Source organism: Meleagris gallopavo, chromosome Z (genome assembly GCF_000146605.3).
Source record: "Meleagris gallopavo isolate NT-WF06-2002-E0010 breed Aviagen turkey brand Nicholas breeding stock chromosome Z, Turkey_5.1, whole genome shotgun sequence".
In the NCBI taxonomy this organism is placed as follows: domain Eukaryota; kingdom Metazoa; phylum Chordata; class Aves; order Galliformes; family Phasianidae; genus Meleagris; species Meleagris gallopavo.
In genome coordinates, this window is record NC_015041.2 from 32,502,407 (window position 1) to 32,513,484 (window position 11,078).

Here is an 11,078-nt window from a genome sequence, read left to right on the forward strand (position 1 = left end):
CTGATACTATATTCAGTAAATTAGTTTGTTTCACCTCAGATTGTTGCCGCTGTTTTCAATTATTTTGGGGTCCACTATTTTCCTTTTCCGGATCCGCGGATCCCTCTGTCCTTTTAGTCATGGAACTGGATCGAACCACCCCGTGAACCATTGACAAATAGTATAAGCTTATGTTATACTAGTAAGAGTTATGTTACACTTGTAAGAGTTTGAAGTACAAATAAGGATGTATCATGTTGAGACTATACTGATTCCAGATATGCCCTTGCAGTCACTACTGAAATGACAGCAGTAAAATATGGTATCTGGTAAAGAAAAAAACAAAACAAAACAAAAAAACAATACACACAAAACCCACTATATTTAGAGGAAAATGCTGAACATTTGGAGAATTTCCACAGATTAATAATTGAAATTGTAGACACTCTTTAATTTAGAAAACAAGAACAAGGGTTCAGCCTATTTCACTTAACAAATTGAAGACCAAGGAAAGTTTACTCTTGTATCCAAGTACAAGAGAGCTGACACTTTTAACGCAGCAAAGAATGATGATTTACAGCTTCAAATACAGAGTGTGGATTTCAAAAAGCTGAACATGAGTTTTTATATGAACTTGCCAGGCCTCAGGTAAATTAAGCTTTAATTCATTTTTGCTTACAATAAAGAGTAATACTGGCCTCTGTCATTTGAAGAATCTTCAAATGTTTTATTGATTCTCTCTTAGCCTTCTAACAAATCATAGAAATCAAGTTATATTTCAATGGTTAAATACCTCTCAGTCTTAGTGTTTCTGTGAAAATACAGAGGGGTCTTCTCATTTGGTGGATAAATATTTGGATTGTTGCAGCCAGAGTGTTATGGTCTTCCAGTGCCTGTGTGGGGAACTTACAGGAGAGGGACTAACTTTATAAATAGTCTGATAATGACAGAACAAGGGGGAATGGATTTTAGCTTAAAGAGGTGAATTTTAGGTTAGATGTTAATAAGAAATTCTTTACTCAGAGGGTGGTGAGACACTGGAAGAGACTGTTCAGAGAAACTTTTGAAGTCCCATCCCCAGAAGTATTCAAGGCCAGGTTGGATGAGACTCTGGGCAGCCTGGATTGCAACCCTACTCATGGCAGTGAATTAGATGATCCTTAATGCTACTTCTTCCTAATTAGTGAGTAAAATAAAGCAGAAAGCATTAATTGCAAAAAGAAATTATTAATGTAAAGAGTGTAGGTTTAAAAAGACACACACAGGAAACTCTCCCACTGAATCATATTGTTCAGAGTGCTTCCTAAATTCCTTTAAACTTCCTAAATTCCTTCCTAAATTCCTTTAACCCTTGCTTCCTAAATTTCTTTAAACAGAATGGTAAGGAACTTCAGTGGCTCTGGATCCACTCTTAGTCCAAGACTTGGTCAACAGTTTAAACTGATGTAAGTTTGTTGATGGTAAGTACACAATCAATCTACAACATTATCTTAGAGAAGATAAAAAGATTGCAATCAACCTAAGATGTGATCTTAATCATAAAATTGCTTAGTTTGGATACTTGAGATAATTGAGACAACCGCAACCTAACCACACTACCCTAACTCTAGACAACCCTCCACTAAATCATGTCCCTGAGCACCACATCCAAATAGTTTTTAAACACATCCAGGGACAGTGACTCAACTGCCGCCCTGGGGAGCCTATTCCAGTGCTTAACATTGCTTTCTGTAAAGAAGTTTTTCCTGATATACAACCTAAACCTCCCCGGTGCAACTTGAGGCTATTTCCCCTCGTCCAGTCACCAGTAGAAGAGACCAACCCCACTCTCCCTGCAATCACCTTTCAGGTATTTGAAGAGAGCAGTAATGTTTCCCCTCAGCCTCTTATTCCCAGACCAAACAGCCCCAGTTCCTTTAGTCATTCCTCATAGGGCACATACTCCAAGCCCTTCACAAGCACTGTTGCCTTTCTTTGGATCTGCTTCAGCATCTCAATGTCCTTTCTGTGTTGAGGTGCATAAAGTTCACAAAACCAAAACAAATCAGTCACTGACTGAGGCTCTGTATTACCAAGGCACCTTGACATCAAGGTATAAGAGACCTCTGGGTAGGTGTTACTTGTTGTATGGCTCACAACCATTCAGGAGAGCTTACGAGGCTCTTGGACTGCTCGCTATTTATGACATAACATGATTGATTCATAATCATGTTGTTTCTTAGGTGCATGCTTCACCATTCTTCAGCTGTTGAACCAACTGCATGCTACAAGTTTTTTCAACTCCCCTAGTTTGCTCTGAAATGCTGTCACATCGCTTGCAGGCACTGATCTATGAGTGACACTGATGGACAGCTGAATTCCAAAGAAACAAAATGTGACAAGGAGGAGGAAGAGCAAGGTCTTGGACAAAGGTGAAGTATGGTCTGCTCAGATGTACAGCAGTAGAGGCAGAAAAAGAAAAGTTTTGCTTACCTAAGGAAGGGTTGTTCTTGGGTTCATGGAGGCAAGATATCCTTACTTCCACAGCCAACCCATTAGGTCTGAGAAAGGGTAGTTCCTGGCTCCAACCCTTCCAGTCATTCAGGTGCATTGCATGCACCTGAGCTCCCTTGGGTTGGCCCTGCTTTCCCACCGGGGGCTCAACCTATTGGTTCAAGCCATGACTTAGCATTTCCACAGCAATCCATTCCTTCAGGTTATGAATCAATGACTGAACATGCTAAATGTAAGTATTTTCCATTACTGTATAATTATCCATCATGATGTAGACTGTCAAGATATGAAGTGACTCAAGTTTGTTTTCTTGTTAAAGTTCTTATTTCTTTGAGGGCCAGTGCTAAATGGTTCTCCTAGAGGCACACAGTTGTGTGAAACCTCACAGCAGTGAAGTTTCAACTCATGTTCCATCAGTCCCATAGGATAGTCCATTACCAGGTGTCATGTTGACAGTGACACTAGACTATCTTAAAATCAAGTTGCCTCTCCTAGTGAGCCTGTGGACTCAAACAGACTCAGTGAAGTAGTACAGACGTTTCAGAGGTACAAGAAGTAGATCTGCCCTCCACAGCAAGGTACAAGCCACATTCCTGACTTGGTTCAACACTTTAGCCTGTATGAGGGCATGTCCCAGCTGTCTATACAATAAGCTTTGGCCTGATATCTGAGACTATGTAGCTATATCAGTGTCAAAGGCTCTTGTCTGTTTAGGCTCGATTACATGACTAAATGGGGCAGGGGAACCCACGCACCGGGAGATAGGGAAGGGGAAAAAGGTAAAAGGTATGGAGAAGGGCCTGAAAACAAAACAGCAGCAACAAGCTAAAGGTAAAAACTAATTTAATAAATATGATAGTGGAATGTAAGATAACATAATACAATATAATTGGAATTGAAGATAATAAATTAAATAAATGAGAGAGAGTTCAAAACCAAATATCTTACCCTAATGATGGCTAGGGAGCACACACCACAGAGACAAGCACAAAAAGAAGGTGCAGTCATAAAACTGCTTTGGAGTCATCTTTCCCTCTGAACGGAAAACAAAAATGGAACAGTGAAATGCTAGGATTTGTAGTAGTTGTTCTCTTCTGAGAAAGGAACCCAAAAACTACTGACAATCCACGGAATGGAACATTAACTCTAACTCCCAGTGCACTACATGATGTTAAGTTCTGGAATACTGCTAATATAAATCATGAAGTCATAAAAATCAGGTACCAAAATGGGTGGGGAGGGAGGGTGGGAAAGGAAGGAAGAGACCTGATATGCTGCAGGGACATTATTAAGTTCCCCTTACTGACAAAAACCAGAGTGTTGACCACAATTTCTGCAGGCCATGTACCTATTACATGGGAGAATACAAAATCCCCAACTTCCAATACTCTCCCCCCAGATGCAAGTAGGCCACACCACTTTACACCTACTTACACCTTCCAAGGCAATTCTGTTATATGGATAGTTTTAAGTTCTCAGGAGCAGGGAACAGAAGATTATTTTCATTGCCAATTGGGCGTCTTACCCAGTTATTGGTGCCTGTACTATGGATCCTAATTGGAGAGGCCTCATGTTGTCCGCAGTATCTTCAAGGCACTGGGTCTGCTATTTCTAGGCCTTTTGTTTAGGTCCTGCAGGTCTTGTAGAGTCTCTTCATCCACCCCTATAGCAACTGATAGTCTGTCTTCAAAGCAGGCTTAAAAATGCTGCTATATCGTTCAAGAAGCCCTTCTCCTGTCAGATTATATTCCCTATACCCTGTGTATAAATTCTTTTCATTCATAGGTCAGTGTTTAGTGTTTGCATATAAGGAGCATATTCCACAGGGTACTCAGCATGCACCTGTTTCTATGATGGTTTTGATCCTGATGTTGAGAGCCTTGTCAGATGAAGTGTAAGCCACATTTAACTGTAAGTGCCCCACATTAGCTTGTGATGCCTAATCTCTTATTGATCCTACTATCTGGTTTCTGGAGCCATTGATTTTCCTTGCCATTTGTTTATGGCCTTGACTCTTAAATGTTTATTTAGACTGGTCTCCATAAATTGCTTCTGGTGCGAAGAGTGAGGAAGGCAGCAGGAGGTCAGGGGTCCATGTATTCCTGTCCATATATATAAATCATAGCTTTTGTTCTTCACTGCTTTTTTGTGAACACTGTTTGCTGGGTGAATAAAGTATTCTATTAAAACATGGAGAAGCTATTACTAATTTCCCTGTGTCTGCAATTTTATTGCAGTTTTGGTTTTCAGTTTCCTGTATCTTAACAGTACCTCTTGTTATCTACTAAAACTGTAATGTTTTTTTGTGTTAAAGAGAGAGACATGAAGAGGGTGAAGAATTGTTTGTTTGTCAGCAGAGATCTGAGTTTTTAAAACAAGGAGTGTTGGTGAGTTTTCCTAATTTTTCTTTTTCTTCCTCTTTGTCTCCTCTTAAATTTCAGTCTTTGTACAGAATAGTAGGGTTCATCAGTAGTTTGCTTAATGATGCTTGTACAAACTAGTAAGCATCTCTCTTTCTGACGGCATCCAAATCTCTATCCATTTAAGTGACTCTAGCCTTTATTGATCAGAAATGGCAGTGCTGTTTCGATAGGAAGACAAGTCACCTTCTATCATTATATCACTGATGAAGATGACAGAATGGGAAATGGCTGGAATCAGAGGTCTTCGTGAGTACATCCTGAAAATTCCAAGGGAGAAGATCCACATTTAATTTTAACAGTGAGTTGCTAGAAAGTTATAGGTTTAAATCAATGGCAAATATTTTGCAGTGGCTAATTTTGTTTTCCTCTGAAGCAGTAATCATCATAGTCTGCAGAATGTGGTTCTCCTGAGGCTAGGAGGTCCACATCAACAGAGCCACTGTCCAGGCCGCTGTTCTATTTGTTCCTGCAGAAATGCTGCATACAGATATGATGTCTAAAATAAAAGACAAAGGAGTAGATCCAAGATAATAAAAGAATACTTTACTGGCTACACTTTATTGACCACAAGATCTGATTGTGGTTTTTGTTTTTTGGTTTTTGTATTTTTGTTGTTGTTGTTTGTTTGTTTATTTTTAATTTCTTTTGTTTTGTTTTTCTATTTGATTTCTACTGCACACTCACTAAACTTAAAGAAGTTCCATTCATTTTAAAAGGGAGATGTAACAACACTGGCAAGATAAATATTTGGTCTAATATTCCTCTTGCTTCAATCTCTGTCTCACACAAAGTTCAATGTAACAACATACACATTTTTTAAAATCCCACTATACATATATTGCAAATGACCAACATTCCAAAGAAATTCTCAAATAACTGTTCAGATTGCTATTTCAGCACTTCTGAGGATTTATGGCCAGAACAATTTCTTTCAAAAGTCTTTAAGTATCTTGAAACTGTCCTAACATATTCTAATTTATGTGCAAGGCCTGAGGTGATGCGGATTCTATCTGGAAGCCTGTAGCTAGGAGTGCTCCCATGGGGTCAGGGCTGGATCTGGCCTTCTTCAGCATGTTTGTCAGGATGAAGGAATATAATGCACCCTCAGCAAGTTTGCTATTGATCTGAAGCTGGGGAGAGTGGCTGACACACTAGAAATCTGTGCTGCATCTAAAGAAGGCAAGTATAGAGTCTTCTTATTCCACCTGGAAAGGAATAACTGCATGCATCAGTATAGGCTAGAGGATGAACAGAAACTCTGTGGAGAAGAACATGGATGTTGTGATGGACAGCAGGTTGGCAATGAGCCAACAATGTGCCTTTATGGCCAAGAAAGCCAATGATAATGTGGTGAGGCTATGTCTGGTGTCCTGTGTCCTGTTCTGGGTTCCTCAGTTCAAGAAAGACAGTGATATTCTAGTGGAGGATCACAAAGATTATTCGGGTCCTGGAGCATTTCCCCTGTGAAGAAAATCTGAGACCTGGATCTGTTCAGAATGGAGAATAATGATTATTAATATTTAAAGAATGGGAGTCAAGTGGATGGGGCAAGGTCCTTTTCAGTGGTGCCTAGTGATAGATCAAAGGGAATGGGCACAAGTATATAGGTAGTTCCATCTGAACATGAGAAAGAACTTTGAGGATGACAAAACAATGGAACAAACTAATGAGAGATGCCATGGAGTTTCCTTCTCTGGAAATATTCAACACCCACTTGAATGCTTTCCTGTGAAACCTGCTTTAGAGAACTTTCATAACAGAGAGGCTGGACTAGGTCGGGTATGTCCAACTCACAGCTTACGAGCTGCATGTAATCCGAGACAGTTTATGTGGGAGCCTACCTATGCCCCACACATCGGCAGCTGTTCTTTCCTTCTAAGTGGTCCAGCCCAGTCCCAGGTATGCAGTGGACATTCAGCAACAACCAAACTGTCACTGTGCTAACAGTGACTAAGCTGACTGGAGAGGATGCAGTGCAGTGGTAGCTCAAGTTATAGCAAGTAATTCTATGCATTTTGATAGGTTGGATAAGCACAATCTTATGAAAAATACACCGTGTTACTCTGAATTTTGTTAAAAAAATTTGACAATAAGTTTCAAAATTATAATATAAACCATCATTTTTTTTGTATGTTTGCAACTCAATTTTCAGTTGACATAAATACATTATCTGCCAATTTTCAAAAGGAACGTATAGGGATGCAATCAGATACTCAGTTCAAAAGAGAATATGATCATGTGTCTCTACTAAAGTTTATAAAACTTTTCTTACTAAAGAACATCCTGTGTTTCACAATCATGTAAATACTGCCAAAAGACAATGGCATAAATATGACACTTGTGAACAGCTGTTTTCAAGGATGAAGCACAGGAAGAATAAAATTTCTTCAAAATTCTCTGACAAACATCTTGAAAGATCACTAAGAATTGCAATAACTTCCACTGAACCACACTGGCACATCAGTTTCACAAAAACAAGATAAAATATCCTGCTAGTTTTATGGCGTCATTGTGCTTATTTATGTTAATAAAAATATTTTTTTTAATGCTTTTTGCTTATTTAACTAAACTATGTATTTTATCTGTAACAATTGTTCTTCACTCTGTTCAGCCCAGGCAAAACAAATAGTTGAACATTTGTGGAATAGATGATCTCCAGATGTCACTTTCAACCTGTAAAATTCTGTGATTCTGTGAAAGCAGCTATGTTAGGAAGCTGCACTATTGTTTACATACCTTCATAAATCAAAGCTTTATATTTCATAATCTATATTTTTTAAGTAGATAATGAGCTGGTTATAGACAATTTGAATTACAGAGGGAAGGGAAATGTTTTCAATATTGTGCCTGTACATAAGTGGAATGTTACTTCAGAATTAGGATAAATAGAAGAAAGCAAACTGCATTAAGGAATCAAGGAATACTCCCTAGATTGTTGTGCAGGTTCCTGAAAAAGAGTAGTCACTAAATTTTGAAGGAGATAGGGAATAATGATAGAGAAAAACATAAATATTTTTTATCATGTAAGATTTGCAGGTTAACATACTTAATGTAACCACTTGTTCTGAGGAATGCTACAGCTGAAGGAACATCCAGCTCCACATTTAATTGTAACTAGTCATTTGCAACCAATTGTTTCTTTATTTAAAGAAGAAAAAATTACCAAGTTCTGAATGAAAAGAGCATTAATTCATATGCAGGTATGAAAGGGCATTTACAATCAGCATTATAATACTAATTGGTAGAACAAATTCTAAAGTAAAAAAGACTGTTTTTCAACTAGTCACCACTATTTGTTATGCATGTTCACCCAGTGATGGAAAGATCCTTCATACCACATTTGTAAAAACCTGCACCTGTGGAAATGACTAAATCTCACAACTGTGTGACCACATTGTTGCTGGGAAAGTGTTACTCATGCAGTCCATTTTTCATTGGTTCAAACATATGGAAGTGGGAATGTGCTAAATCTGGACTATACAGTGGATTTGGTCTTATATTTCAGCCAAGACTGACAATGTGCTCCAGTCTTCAAACTGTGACGGAGTCTGGCACTATCACGCTGCAAGAGAAAAGCTGTTTTCTTCTCTTGCCTGAGTCTGAGTCTTCAGCTTCACGATGTAGTGGTCAGAGCTGATGATTTGTCTGGGTTTCCAAAAATCCAAAAGGATCACCCCCTTCCTATGCCAAAAGACAGTGCTTCTCACTTTACCCACTGAAGACTGTATGACATTTTTCTTCAATGGGGAATTCATATGCCTACACTTTATGGACTGCTGTTTTGACTCCGGCACAAAGAGGTGACACCACATCTTGTCACCAGTAATGATGAGATCCAGAAAATGGTATCCTTCAACCTCATATTCGTTCAATAGGTTCTCACATACCAGCATAACAGTGCTCTTTCTCTTTCTCATTTTTGTGTGAGCAACTGTGCAACCCTTCTGGAAGAAATCTTGCCATATTCTGACATTGCCACCATTATTTCCAACATATTATAGCTGATATCCAGCTCTGTACACAATCCTCTGGTCATAATCAGCTGATTTACCTGGATGTGTTAATCAAGATGTTCTTCATTTTGTGGTGTGATGGCTGTGCATGGCCTTCCAGAATGTGGCTTGACATTCACATTGCTGTTACACAGCTGAAACACATCACCACTACCTCACTGTGTTCATATCCACTGTTTGGTCAAATGTTCAGGGAGGATTGGTGAATGTCAAATGATGAATGCCATTTTTTCCACATGGAGGAATTCAGTGACATACTTTTGCTTCATATGAACTTCCATATCAAACACCATTCTGTCAGACTGTTGCTCTGCTGCCATATGTCACACAGCAACAAAATGCAATGGAATATTAGTAGAAAGGTTTGACCTCTACTGTCTTCCCACCAACATCCACCTCTAATATTGTGGGCTAACATAATGAAATAGAAAACATTACTTTGGGAGCAAATATCACAATATATCTACTGTGAAGAACAACAAATGTAACATAACATAATGCAATATGACGAGTACATTTCTGCATATGGAATTAATTTGTCAATCATTAAAATTATTGGCAAAATTCTTGCTTGCTTCGTTTACCTCTGCTCATAAACGACAGGGAGATGATCTTAGACAAAAAAAAAACCATTGAATTGAATGGTCCAAATTCTCCACAAGAATGAGTGTAAAAAAAATAACAGTTTGCACAGCTCCTTAAACATGTCAGCTGGAAGGAGAACGAGAGCACAAGCTTCCTTCAGTAGGTAGTGACTAAGTAATTTTGCTTCAGCCCAAGCAACGACCTGTACTAGAGATTTTTCTATACACTAACATATTTTTATACAACTGTGTTTAGTAGAGCATAATATCTCACAAAAATTTAACTGTTTGAAATGTGTCTCTGTGAAGCTGTTTATTTGATGTTTGTGTGTGTTGTTTTGTTTTGGTTATGGATTTTTTGATAGGGGAGAGAGGTTTTTCTTAGTTTTTGTTTGTTTGTTTTGCTTTTAAAATAGAAAGTAGTCTATAAATAGCCATGAATATGGAATTAGGAAACAGATTACCTAACGGAAGACTAAACCTTGGCAAGTTTACTTACACTGACCAAACTCTGCCAATGAAATTTCAGCCAGCTGGTCACCTCTAATCCTCTCTTGTTCAGTCTATCTGAATAATTTTTGAAAGTATTTTTCTGTTGTTGATTTTGTTCTCTGTTTGATCTTTTTTAGGGGAAGGGAGTGTTTTCCTTTTGTTTTCCTCTTACCCATCCTCTATTCCACTAGCAACCAGCAAAAAAACGTTTTGGGTTAGAATGAGTCACAGATGAAATGTCAGAGGACTTACCTGTTGGAGATAAGGCTAAAAGCACTTAAAAACTGTGAAACTTCATCACACATCCATAACTACAAACTAGCAATCCATAACGAAAGCATTTTAAAGTAGGAGTCAATTCATTTCCCCAGGGGTAACCAGATTGTTGAATATTAGCCAAATGAACTTTGTTCTCACGTTGGGGCATTTGCTTCCTGTGCACAATATGAGAGAGGAAAAAGGTCAAAGAAGAGGAGATGGTAAAAGGCTGGCACTCAGCTTACATCCTGCAGGTCATTAGCACAGTCCTTCCTCTGCAGTGTTAAGCAGTTCCTTTCCAAATGCTGAAGGAAAGGTCAGAATGTAAACATACAAACAGATCTACTTTGAAATGTTTCTAGGTTTTTGTTGTTGTTGTTGTTGTTTTGTCTGTTTGTTTGATGTTAACATGCCTCTGAAGGCATAATCTGTGTTATTAAGACAAGAACTAAGACGCTTTTTCATATCCATATAGGGTTTGGGGAAGTCCAACTGAGAAGAATATATAAATTAAGAATATCTGCCATAACTCATGAAGGAAAGACAAACAAAGAAACAAAACATGCACACAAAAAAGTTGTTGCAAATCAGCTTTCTATAAACACAGTGGAAGTTGGTTTGTCTCAATCTGTTTCCTCCGTTGAGTTGACAGCGCAGTGTTGTATATGTGGTCTTCTGAAGGAGGGGGAAATACACATTTCCAATCAGATCTGCAAGAGGCACAAGATAACATTCTACCAGAGTTATTATTTCTGAAAATTTTGTCACTCATAATTAAACATAAAAATAAACAAATAAATAAATAAATGTTGGATGAGAAACTCTAGCCAAAAAAA

The 11,078-nt window shown here is 38.3% G+C and overlaps 1 protein-coding gene and 1 long non-coding RNA gene across 2 annotated transcripts in view; one reads left to right on the forward strand and one right to left on the reverse strand.

Moving 5' to 3' along the window:
* CEMIP2 (cell migration inducing hyaluronidase 2) overlaps positions 1-11,078 on the reverse strand; it is a gene marked incomplete at its 5' end in the record, with an annotated part of 82,967 nt that overhangs the window by 8,317 nt on the left and 63,572 nt on the right. The gene's annotated exons all lie outside the window — the stretch shown is intronic.
* On the forward strand, positions 2,215-5,187 carry LOC109363985. The gene is made up of 3 exons (XR_004162202.1): positions 2,215-2,390; positions 4,787-4,859; positions 5,043-5,187. It is a non-coding gene; the product is annotated as an uncharacterized LOC109363985 (long non-coding RNA).